The sequence below is a fragment of the Leptopilina heterotoma genome, unplaced genomic scaffold (genome assembly GCF_015476425.1).
Source record: "Leptopilina heterotoma isolate Lh14 unplaced genomic scaffold, ASM1547642v1 Lhet_128, whole genome shotgun sequence".
Lineage (NCBI taxonomy): Eukaryota > Metazoa > Arthropoda > Insecta > Hymenoptera > Figitidae > Leptopilina > Leptopilina heterotoma.
In genome coordinates this window covers 377,803-389,903 of record NW_025110846.1, presented here as the reverse complement: position 1 = coordinate 389,903, position 12,101 = coordinate 377,803, and the positions used below count along the sequence as shown (strand labels likewise).

General features: G+C 20.4%; 1 protein-coding gene across 1 annotated transcript in view; it reads right to left on the bottom strand.

Moving 5' to 3' along the window:
* The window catches only part of LOC122512819 (larval cuticle protein A2B-like), a 95,060-nt gene that overhangs the window by 54,866 nt on the left and 28,093 nt on the right, over positions 1-12,101 (bottom strand). The window lies entirely within an intron of this gene.

Sequence of the window (12,101 nt, the reverse complement as noted above, 5' to 3'; positions counted from 1 at the left end):
AAGAACAACGACAAAAAATTTGCAACTTGACCAAAAAAATTTTAAATCACTTTAAAAACTATTAGAAATAATTAATTAAGTTAAAACTTATTTAAAAAATTTCATACTAAACAAATGATAAATTAAAAATACAAAAATTGGAATAACATACCAAAAATTCAAAATTTTCCCTTTTAAAATTTTTTATTTCTATTTTCATGAAATCTTTTTTATTCATATTAAAAAGATTTTTAGAACGAATAAAATTGCAAATAAATAAAAAGTGGAAAAATTGACGGCAAAAAATTTTGATATCGACAAAAATTATTTTAATAAGTTTCAAAACTATAAGAAATTATTAAATAAGACAAATTGCAATTAATTAAAATAATTATTACGACGAGAAACTTAATAATCTGCATACTAAATAAATAATAAATTAACAATACAAAAATTGCAAAATTCGAAAAATTTAAACTTTTCACTTTCAATATTTTTATTTTTTATTTTCCTGAAATCTTTTTCATTTAAATTTAAAAGATTTTTAGTACGATTAAGATTGCAATTAAATAAAAAGTGAAAAAATCGACTGTAAAAAATTTTCAGACAGACAAAAATAGTTTTAATAATTTTTAAAACTATTAAAAATCATTAATTAAATTAAGACAACTTGCAATTAAATAAGAGAATTAATTAAGACATTGGAAAATTTAAAATTCTGCCTACTAAACCAAGAATAAATTAAAAATACAAAAATCCCTAAATCAAAATAAAAAAAATTTCTACTTTTCAAAAATCGATCAATTTTTAATTCTTATGTAAAGAATAATTACATTTTTCGAGGAATTTATTTCAAATTGCATTAAAAATAATTGAATTCCTAAGAAGAATTTTATTATTTGTGAAAATAATTAAATTTCTGTGTAGAATTTTATTATTTGTGAAAATAATTGAATTCTTGCAAATAACTTAATTTAAATATTTCCAAGGAGTTTAATTACAATTGTATTGAAAAATATATGTTTTCTTTATAAACTCTATTATAAAAAATTTATGAAAATTGCATTTTAAATAAATCGATTTCTGTCAAAATTTTATATTTATCAAAATAATTGAAACAATAAATTAACAATCCAAAAATTGCAAAATTCGAAAAATTCAAACTTTTCTCTTTCAAAATTTTTAATTTATATTTTCCTGAAATCATTTTCATTCAAATTTAAAAGATTTTAAGAACGAATAAAATTGCAAATAAATAAAAAGTGATAAAATCGACGACAAAAATATTGCAAAATAAAAAAAATAATTTTAATCAATTTCAAAACTATTAGAAATCATTAATTAAATTAAGACAACTTGCAATTAATTAAGAGAATTAATTAAGACAATGTAAAATTTAAAATTCTGCCTAACAATAAATTAAAAATACAAAAATCCCTAAGTCATCAGATCAAAAAAATTTCTACTTTTCAAAAACAAACCAAAAAAAATTTAAATCAGTTTCAAAACTATTAGAAATCATTAATTAAATTTTAAGACAATTTGCAATCAATTAAGATCATTAATTAACATGATGTGGAATTTAGAAATCTGGCTACTAAATAAATAATAAATTGAAAATACAAAAATTGCAAAATTCGAAAAATTCAAACTTTTTTCTTTCGAAATTTTTAATTTATATTTTCCATAAATCTTTTGCATTCAAATTTAAAAGATTTTTAGAACGAATAAAATTGCAAATAAATAAAATGTGAAAAAATTGACGGCAAAAAATTTGCAAACAGACAAAAATAATTTTAATCAATTTCAAAACTATAGAAATCATTCATTCAATTATAACAACTTGCAATTAATTAAGAGAATTAATTAAGACAATGGAAAATTTAACAATCTGATCAAAAAAATTTCTACTTTTTAAAAACCATGCAACCAAAAAAAAATTAAATCAGTGTCAAAACTATTAGAAATTATTAAGTAATTTGCAATTAATTAAGACAATGTAAAATTTTAATTATTGTCTGCGAAACTAAGAATAAATTAAAGAAAACAAAAATTCCTAAATCCAAATCAAAAAAATTTTTATTTTTCCCAAAAAGAACGTCTCACGAGTTACGAAGCCGATATTTTGAGCGATACACCATTATAACTGATGAAGGAATAATTTTTTGTTAAATAATAAGGAAAGTTTGACGCAATGGTATAATCAAAGAAGATCAAGTGCCTCGTGAGTGGCCTGGCCTTGAAGATCCTTGAACAAGCAAATGCTTAAGTCTCGATCATTGCAAATCTTTGAATCGTTTCTTTCATATTTTTTTTTCCTTTCTTTCTTTTTTCTTTTTTCTCTCTTTTTCCTATCACGCCTTCGTTTTTTTTATTCATTTTTACATGGTCCATTAAAATGGGCAGAGGGCGAACGTATACTTTCTCTCATGATTCTGATATGTCTGTGAGTGAAAGTATTACAGGTAAACGCGTCGATGTCCATTACATATATATAACCACCCAAATGTCTGTTTCACTATAACTATACAATATCGAGAGAGGGACCACACCCTTCGATCAATAACAATTATTACAATCCCGTGGATCATCAAACAATAAATAACGATTTCATCGCGCAAAATCGCAATTTATTAATTATCAAGAATTGCGCGGTTCATCAATCATAATTTCTTTACAAGACGGAAACAATAAACCATCATTATTCTCATCGTGATTAATTGTAATTATTCATTTACGGTAATTCATAAACTGTAAAAAAAGTAATTACAATTTTTTTTTCAAGTATGAATTGAGAGATAAGAGAGAAATTAAATGGTGTATTAATTCTTTGTTGGTAATTAACACATTGACTCGATTCATATATGAAGTTAGAAAAATACTTTATTAATTACTTTGAATTATTTTATGATGCGATTAATTTTATAATTAACTTTATGATGACTAAGAATTTTATTTTTTTTTTTAGAATTATTATAAGGAATTTATTCCTTAGTGGAAATTGTTTTTTTTACCTAATACAGGGCTCGAACCAGTGAAAGTATTTAAAAATACTTTCTTACTTTAAAAAATATTTATTTAAAAATACCAAAAATGAAAAATTACAGACCATTTACGGAAAAAAATATAACAGTCCGAGTCAAATAAGAGAAAATTTTGCTTAAAAATATAAATTAAATTGTTCATAACTATAAAACATGAAGATATCGATAACTCCGAGTTTTCTACTCGGAGTGATCGACTTCTTCATGTTTTATAATAATTAAAGATAATTTTTAATAATTTTCTAAAAAGTTCTTTGACAATTTTCAAATCCATTTCTTTACAAAAATTCAATTTTACGAAATTTTAATTATTCGTAAATTCTTCAATTAAATAAATATCAGAAAATAAAAACTAAAAATATAATATTAAAAAAATTCAATTAAACATTTCAAAAAAATTAATTTCAAATTCAATTATTTTAAAAAATTCACACTGAATTGCTTTTCATATTCAATTATTATCTAAAATTTTAACTGAAATTCATTTTCAAAATCAATTTTCATTAGAAAATTCTATTAGAATTCAAATATTTAAATACAAATAGTATGCAAATAAATAATTTATTGTATAATTGAATGTTTCTTAAAATGCAATTCCGATAAAGAATTTTATCAACGAATTTTTTAATAATTGAATTTTTTCGACGAATTTTAATGAAATTTTTAAGAATAATTAAATTTTTCGAGAAATTCGATTAAAAATGTATTAAAAGTAATTGAAATTCTGCGATGAGTTTTATTTTTCATGAAAATAATTGAATCCCTAAGAAGAATTTTATTGTTTTTAAACAATATTTAATTTTTGCGAAAAACATTATTACTCTTGCGAAAATAATTGAATTTCTGCAATAATTTGACACTTTTCCAAAATTAAAATTTTTTTTCGTGTTTTTAACTAAAATTCTTCTTAAATGCATTATTTTTAATAATTTTTGAAAACTTTCTTTAAGAATTTTCAAATTCATTTGTTTACAATTAAATTTCACCAAATTTTTCCATTATTCGGAACTTCTTCAATTAAATATTTAGTAGAAAATAAAAACATCAAATAATAATTCCAAAAAAAATTCAATTCAACTTTTTCAAAAAAATTAATTCCACACAATTGTTAGTTAAAAATATGATAAATTCAAATTTTTAAAGATTTCAATTTGAAACTTTTTAAAAATTCAATTATTTAAAAAATTCACGCTATAAGGCTTTTAATATTTAATTATAATCTAAAATTTTAACTGTAATCCATTTTTAAATCAATGTTTATTAGAAAATTCTACTAGAATTAAATTATTTAAATACAAAAAATAATTGAATTCTTTTGACAAATTTTAAGGAATTCGATTAAAATTTTATTAAAAATAATTAAAATTCTGCGATGAGTTTTACTATTTACGAAAATAATTGAATCTCTGCAAAAAAATTTTATTATTTATGAAAATAATTGAATTATTGCGAAGAAATTTCAAAAAAAAAAAATGTAAATAATTGAATTTCTGTAAAAATCTTATTTTTTATGAAAATGTTTGGGTAGAATTTTAAAATTTTTGAATTAAAATTTTTGCGAAGAATTTTATTAAAATTTTTGATAGTAATTGAATTTTGAAGAAGAATTTTATGATTTATAAAGATAATTGAAATTTGGAAAAAATGTAATTAAAATTTTTGAAAATAATTGAAATTTTGATGAGAATTTAAAAAAATTTTTGAACATAATTGAATTTTTAAGAAGAATTTTATTATTTTTGAAAATAATAGAATTTCTGCAATCATTTGTAATTTCTCTAAATTTCTCCAAATTATATCGTACAATTTACGAACTTTTCGACTTTTCACAATCAAATTACGGACTTTACGGAAGTTTTTTTAAAAAACTGACTTTTACGGACTTCAAGCAAATTTACGGACCTAGTTCGAGCCCTGCTTTAAAAATTTTATTTTTTTAGGATAATTATAAGGAATTTATTTCTTATTTAAAAAAATAATTATTTTTCTTTTAAATAAGATAATAATAATAATAATAATAATAATAATAATAATAATAATAATAATAATTTTTTAAATAATTATTTAAAATTTATTTACCCTAATGTTAAATAAATAATGTACAAGGAAAAAATTAGTAAGAGATGAACTCAACAATAAGCAGAAAACGAGACATGCAAATAAGTATCCTATTATACTCTAAACTATCACAACGCCTCTGTATAATTAAATATTGATACCGAAACATTGAATTATTTGTGTGTTGGAAAAAAAAATGATCTCGATAAGCAATGAGAAGGAAATTCCTTTCGGTATATTACCAAAACTTTCAATCTCTTCTCAAACACGAAGAACGATCTCACTTTTCTTTTATAATCCCCTTCTCATCGCGTCAAAATTCCATGCACTGAATCGTACTAAATTATTGAAATTTTATGAATCCAGATCGATGGAACTTTCTTTCAAAGCAATAATAACATATACGGAGAAGGTCATTGTTTTCTCTGCGTCTATCGCGTGAAGTTGTATTTATTTCTTAAATAGATACTATCGCATCCCACGCTCACTAAAACTTCCAATAATAATAATAATAGGTTGTCAATGCCTTCAAAGATAAGGGAATCTTTTCGAGGGCAAAAAAAATGTTTCATTGTTTTCAAAATTTTCTACTCTGATTAAAATCGCTTTATAAAAAGGATCAAAGATCGAAATTTCGCTTCTAATTTTTAATCCTTTTTCTTTTTGCATTTTTCTACACTTTTTACATTTTCTACATTTTTTTTACATTTTCTACATTCTCTACACTTTTCTACATTTTTTACACTTTTCTCTATATAAAAATATATATTTCAGAAAAATTTTATACTCAACTTGATTATTTATTTAATTTCTCTTGCAACTACAATTCTCCAGAACCAGATTTTTTTCGCTCCTTTGTTAAATTAATTATCTTTCTTTACACACCGAGATTTATTAATATCCGATAATTTCACCAATCCCGCCAAAGTATATATAATATACAATAACAGCAATCAATAATTATAATGTGATAATGAATTTTGTTCATTTAATGATATTTATTGGAAACTGAAATTAAATTGAAATGCATGGGAAATAGTAAAGATTTTAATGTTTAAAAATAAAAGAAAAAATTTAACGGAATGCTATTTAAAACTATTGACAATTTGACCTCGAAGCAAACTACTTTCAACAATCTATTTACTACAATTTTAAAACCCCAGGAGAAATAAAGGAACATTATAAAGTGTACTTCCGTGAAAATTCACTTTCTCGAATTGATCTTCTTTTTTCATTTACTATATAAATATTATATTGAAAAAAAAAACTTTTTTTTCTATTTATTTATCAGCAAAATGATAATTGTTGACTTGTGTTATTTCTCTCGTATAAAAGGTAGTTATTACAAACTATCAACGAGAGTAACCGGTCTTCATATTTTCCAACTTTACATTTTATATACATTTGCATATCAGGAAGTAATTCATAAATTATTATTCATTTAGGAAAAGAAAATCATTTCATTCAATTGAAGAATTGGGTTAATGAAAAGTATTATGTAATTTTTTTTATCAAATTACAGACTTCGTACTTGCTAATTAATTTTTAAAATGTGGCAGAAAATTAGCTTCAAGACTAAAAAAAAATGTTTTAAAAATAGCTATGGAAAAAATAAATTTGACGCCTAAAAAATCAATTTTAGTCGAATTAAAACAATATTTAATTCTGTATTTTCCTGATTTCCATAAAGAATATTTCATTTTTTTCTTATCTAACCACAATTCTAAATTTTTCTAAAATTCAATTATTTTCCAATTTTTTGGTTCGAATTCACCAAAAATATGATTATATTTAAAAACCATTTTTTAAAGTAAAAAAATAAAATTCTTTAAAGGATAAAATTTATTTCAATAAAATTTAAAAAATGTTTCATATTAATTGGCAATTTAATTTAATCCTTTTAAATTATTTACGAAAATTTAACTATATTTTCAAAAAATTTTAGTTACAATTTTTCAAAAGACTGCGATTTTTTCATAAGTTCTAAATCAAATTACATTCAAAACTAGAATAACTTTTGTTAAATAAATATTTAAATTCATAATTTAATAATTTTTAAAAATAAATAAATATTAAAATTCATAATTTAATATTTTTTTTAAATAAATAAATATTTCTTTTAAATTTTAAAAAGTTTTAAAACAATTTAAATTTTCAAAGACTTCTATTTAAAAATCTACATTAAAATTTAATTGTTTCTAAAAATTTATACTATAACGCTTCTAATATTCAATTATCATCTAAAACTTTTAACTGAAATTTATTTTTAAATCAATTCTGGTCAAAAAGTTCTAAGAGAATTCAACTATATTTAAATACAAAAATAAACAATTGAATGAACAGTTGATTAATTCTTAAAATTCAATTCTTATGAAGAATTTTATCAAAAATTGTATAAATAATTGAATTCTTTCGAAGAATTTTAATAAAATTTTCAAGAATAATTGCAATTTTCGAGGAATTTATTTCAAATTGCATTAAAAATAATTGAAATCCTGAGAAGAATTTTATTATTTATGAATATAATTGAATTTCTGTGTAGAATTTTATTATTTGTGAAAATAATTGAATTTTTGCATATAACTTAATTGAAATTATTCCAGGGAATTTAATTACAACTGTATTAAAAAAAATATGATTTCTTATAAACAAAATTTTATTTAAATTCTTAAAAAATAATTGTCTTCTCTCGGAGAATTTTATAAAAATTTTCTTAAATAATTAATTTATTTTAAAAAAATTTATAAAAATTGCATTTTAAATAAATGGATTTTTGTCAAAATTTTATTTTATTTATGAAAATATTTGAGTTTTAGAGAAAAAATTTATTATTAATGAAAATAATTTAATTTTGGGGTAAAATTTTATTATTTATGAAATAATTGAATTTTGGAGAAGAAATTATTATTAAATTTTTTTCACTAATTGAATTCTTTTGTGAAATCCTATTAAAATAGTAGATATTAAAAATAATTGAATTCTTGAGAAAAAATTATCTTAAAATTTTTGAAAATAATTGAATTGTTTTTAAGAATTTTATTTTAACTATTAGACGATTTCAAATGTATAATTTGGAAAAATATTTTTAGACTTTCTCACAAATTATTATTATTTCTCTACAAAAAATAATATTTTCTACATTTAAAACAAGTTGCTTAACAATAGCAATTTTTTGAGAAATTCTGCGAGTTTTTTTTTTACAAACGCAGTGAAAAAAATTGGGACATTTTTTTTAGTCAAGATAGTTTTTGCGGTCAAGTGTACGTGGGACTTGAGAATTATCTCGCGGAAGTCTAGTCCGTTGTTAATCGGATATAATACGGAGCATTGAGGTGTGCATAAAGAAAGACTTTCGACGAATAGATTTCAGTATACAGTGGAAAATATTATCTATTATAGTGATGTAAGATCCGCATTGGACCATGGAAAGAATATAAATTAATGTTCTTCTTTGATTCTTACGTGAAAATTTAAAGCTTTTTAGCTTTTTTTCTAATAACACATTTCTATAAAATTGCACTCTTTAGCAATTTTTTATTATATGTATAATAAAATATTATTACATGGATAACAAAAATAATTTAGTTACGTATTTCTATCGTTACGAAATTTTTTAATCGAAAGAAGACATTCTTTTAAATGGAAAAATAATGTTAATTGCAAATTTGTCCCAAAAGAATTCCACAACCGGCAATTATAGTGAAAAAATATTATTCAAAAATGTTTTGACTATATAATAATCTGCTAAAATAAAAAATAATATCCTACTCTCTAAATCTGAATCAATTAAAATCTTAAGTGATTGACACCCAAAAAAAGGCTCAGAATCTACTAAACTTTTTTATTTGTTTCAAATAAATTTTGCTTGTAATCTTTTATTCAAAGCAAATAATTCAGTAAACTTTAAGGCAAATATACTTTTATTTATTCAAATATTTAAATAATAAATAATTTTTTTTATTGGATTTAGTAAATTAAATTTTTTCTCTGTATGCAGATTTAAAGAAGAATATTTTTGAAATTAAAATACAATAAAACAAAAAATTAAATTTCGAATGATATGAAGAACATAAAGTGGTTCAAGTTGTTTTTAAAGATACATTTTAATTAGCTTCAAGAAATGAATTTAATTGGCCCATTTTGAGCAAAAAAAATGTTCTCTTTTTCTTTAACCGGAAGATGTAAAAAGAATCAATAATAAGTTCAGGGTGCGGACAATGCAACATGTAAAATTTTATTTACTCCAGCAAAACAATAGTCGATTGACTACAAAACAGTTCATGACTTATTTCCATTTTATTCATCTGCTAAAATTTCTTTTCACCCCACTCTAGTTGAACTTCCAACAAAAACTAATAAATAAATTAAAACATTTCGTTAGAAGAATTAAAAAACATTCAATTGACAATAAATTCAACAAAATAAAATATAATTCTTCGACAATGAGGAAGCAATAAAAATGAGAGAAAATAAAATAAAAACAAAATTAAAGAAAACAAAATTAAAATAAAATACAATTAAAATTAAATTAAATTAAAACAAAAAAAGTTCAAACAAAATAGAATAAAAATAAAAATAATAGAATTAAATCAAAATATAATTAATAAATAATAATAAAACAGTCAATTATTTTGCAAAATTTGCAAAAATTTATTGAACTCATCAAAGGAAGTATCAATAAAAGATTCACTTCATAAATGGGACTTTCAATCGTCCTGACTCGGATTGAATTTAAAAAAGCTTAAGAAAGTATTTTTGATTTCAAAATACACGAAATTGAAAGTAAAACTAATTTGAATTCCAAATGTTTCCAAATCACAATAATATTATTCTAATGTTTTCGGAAAATAATATTCATTCAACAAACAAATTTATATCAAACAAACAATATTCGAAAAGAAACATTTCTCCAATTTTTCCAATCTTTTAAATTACTAATACACTGATACCATTTATTAAATAATAATATAAAAAAATTAAAAAATAATAAAAGAAAATTAATAATAAATAATAATATAAAAAAATTAATAGTAATATATAATAATAAAAATAAAAAAAAATTTTTTTTTAAAATTAAAAAATTCCTATTTTCAAAAAAAAATTCTAAAATTCCGAAGAAAAAACATAAAAATAGCACAAATAAACATTTGTTTATTTACCTACAGACTTTACAATTTTCCCACAAAGTTTTTCTCTTAAAAGCGAGAATCGAGTCAGAACAGGTGCGCAAACGAAAGTGTCATCTGAATGATCTCATCAAAAACCGGTTGAAAGAAAGGTTCAAACTCGATTTAATATCGTTCGCGTATTGAGGTCAATTTCTACAAAAAAAAAAAAAAACTGAGTCAATTATTATCATGAAAAATAATAAACGCCCATCATTCATTTATATAATGCCTTAATGAAAAATATTTATGATCAATTATTACATAAAATTGATAATTATTCAATAAATCCAAATTTATTACTATTTCTTATTGTAACTATCAATTAAAATAATTATCATATTCAAAAATGTCCCTCCCCCTAATATATAATTATGGAATTGATTTTCTCTAATCGAAAACTGGCTGATGTTTTAAAAATAAAAATTTCATGTACAAAACAGTGAAAAATACAATGAAAAAACAATAATAAATAATAATAAAATAATTAAAATAATAAAATAAATAATAAAATAATGAAATAAACAAAAATAAATAACTAAATATTTATTGTGTAACTATTTATTATTAATTATTATTATTAAAGTCATTATTATAAATTAATTATCTATATTAATAATTTATTAATCATTTTTAAAAATTAGTAAATAATTAAATATCTAAAAAATACTATTGCACTACGATCGAAATTTAGTAAAAAAAAAAAAGAAAATAAAATTAATTTAAAAACAAAAAATGATTTTATTAAAAAAAAATTAAATATGAAAAAAAATTTTCGGGTTATCTACACCAAGAAAAAAGTTTTGTTGAATAAAAGAAATCATTTTCTTTGACTTATTTATTTGATTGCACTCAGAAAAAAATATATTTGACTCAGTGCCAATTAGACTTTTTATTTCCTGGTTTCAAATAAATTTTACTTGGTTTAAATAAAATTTTATTTGATTCAAAGAAATTTATTCAGTTTAAATAAAATTTAATTTGGTTCAAAGAAATTTATTTGGTTTAAGTAAAATTTTATTTGGTTCAAAAAAAAATATTTAGTTTAAATAAAATTTTATTTGGTTCAAAAAAAAATATTTAGTTTAAATAAAATTTTATTTGGTTCAAATAAATTTTATTTGGTCGAAATAAAATTTTATTTGGTTCAAATAAACATTTTATTTACGTCGAATACAATTTTTAATTGAAACAAATAAATAATTCTGGTTCTGAGACAAATATACTTTTATTAAACTCAAATTTATATTTATTTTGTTTTAAATAAAATTTTTCTCTGGTTGTGAAAATCAAATATTCTTTGATTCAAAAAAAATGTATTTGATTGCAAAAAATCAAAAATGTTTATTTGATTCCAAAAAATATTTACTTGATTCAAAAACAATTTATTTGTTTCAAATAACAATTTTCCTTTTTTAATTATAAAAAATTACTTTCTTGACTCTATATTAATGATAAAATTTCTTTGATTTAAAGAACTAATTTCTTAGATTCAAGGAAAATTTATTTAAATGAAAGAAATTTTCTATGAATCAAAATTTTCTTTGAAACAAAATTTTCTTCAAAGGAAAAATTTATTTAAATCAAAGAAATTTTTTTTGAATTAAAATTTTCTTTGAAACAAAATTTTCTTCAAATGAAAAATTTATTTAAATCAAAGAAATTTTTTTTGAATTAAAATTTTCTTTGAAACAAAATTTTCTTCAAAGGAAAAATTTATTTAAATCAAAGAAATTTTCTTTGAATTAAAATTTTCTTTGAAACAAAATTTTCTTCAAAGGAAAAATTTATTTCGAACGAAACAAAACGAGTTTAAGAAATCTTCAAATTAACAAAAACTTTTTTCTCTGCATTT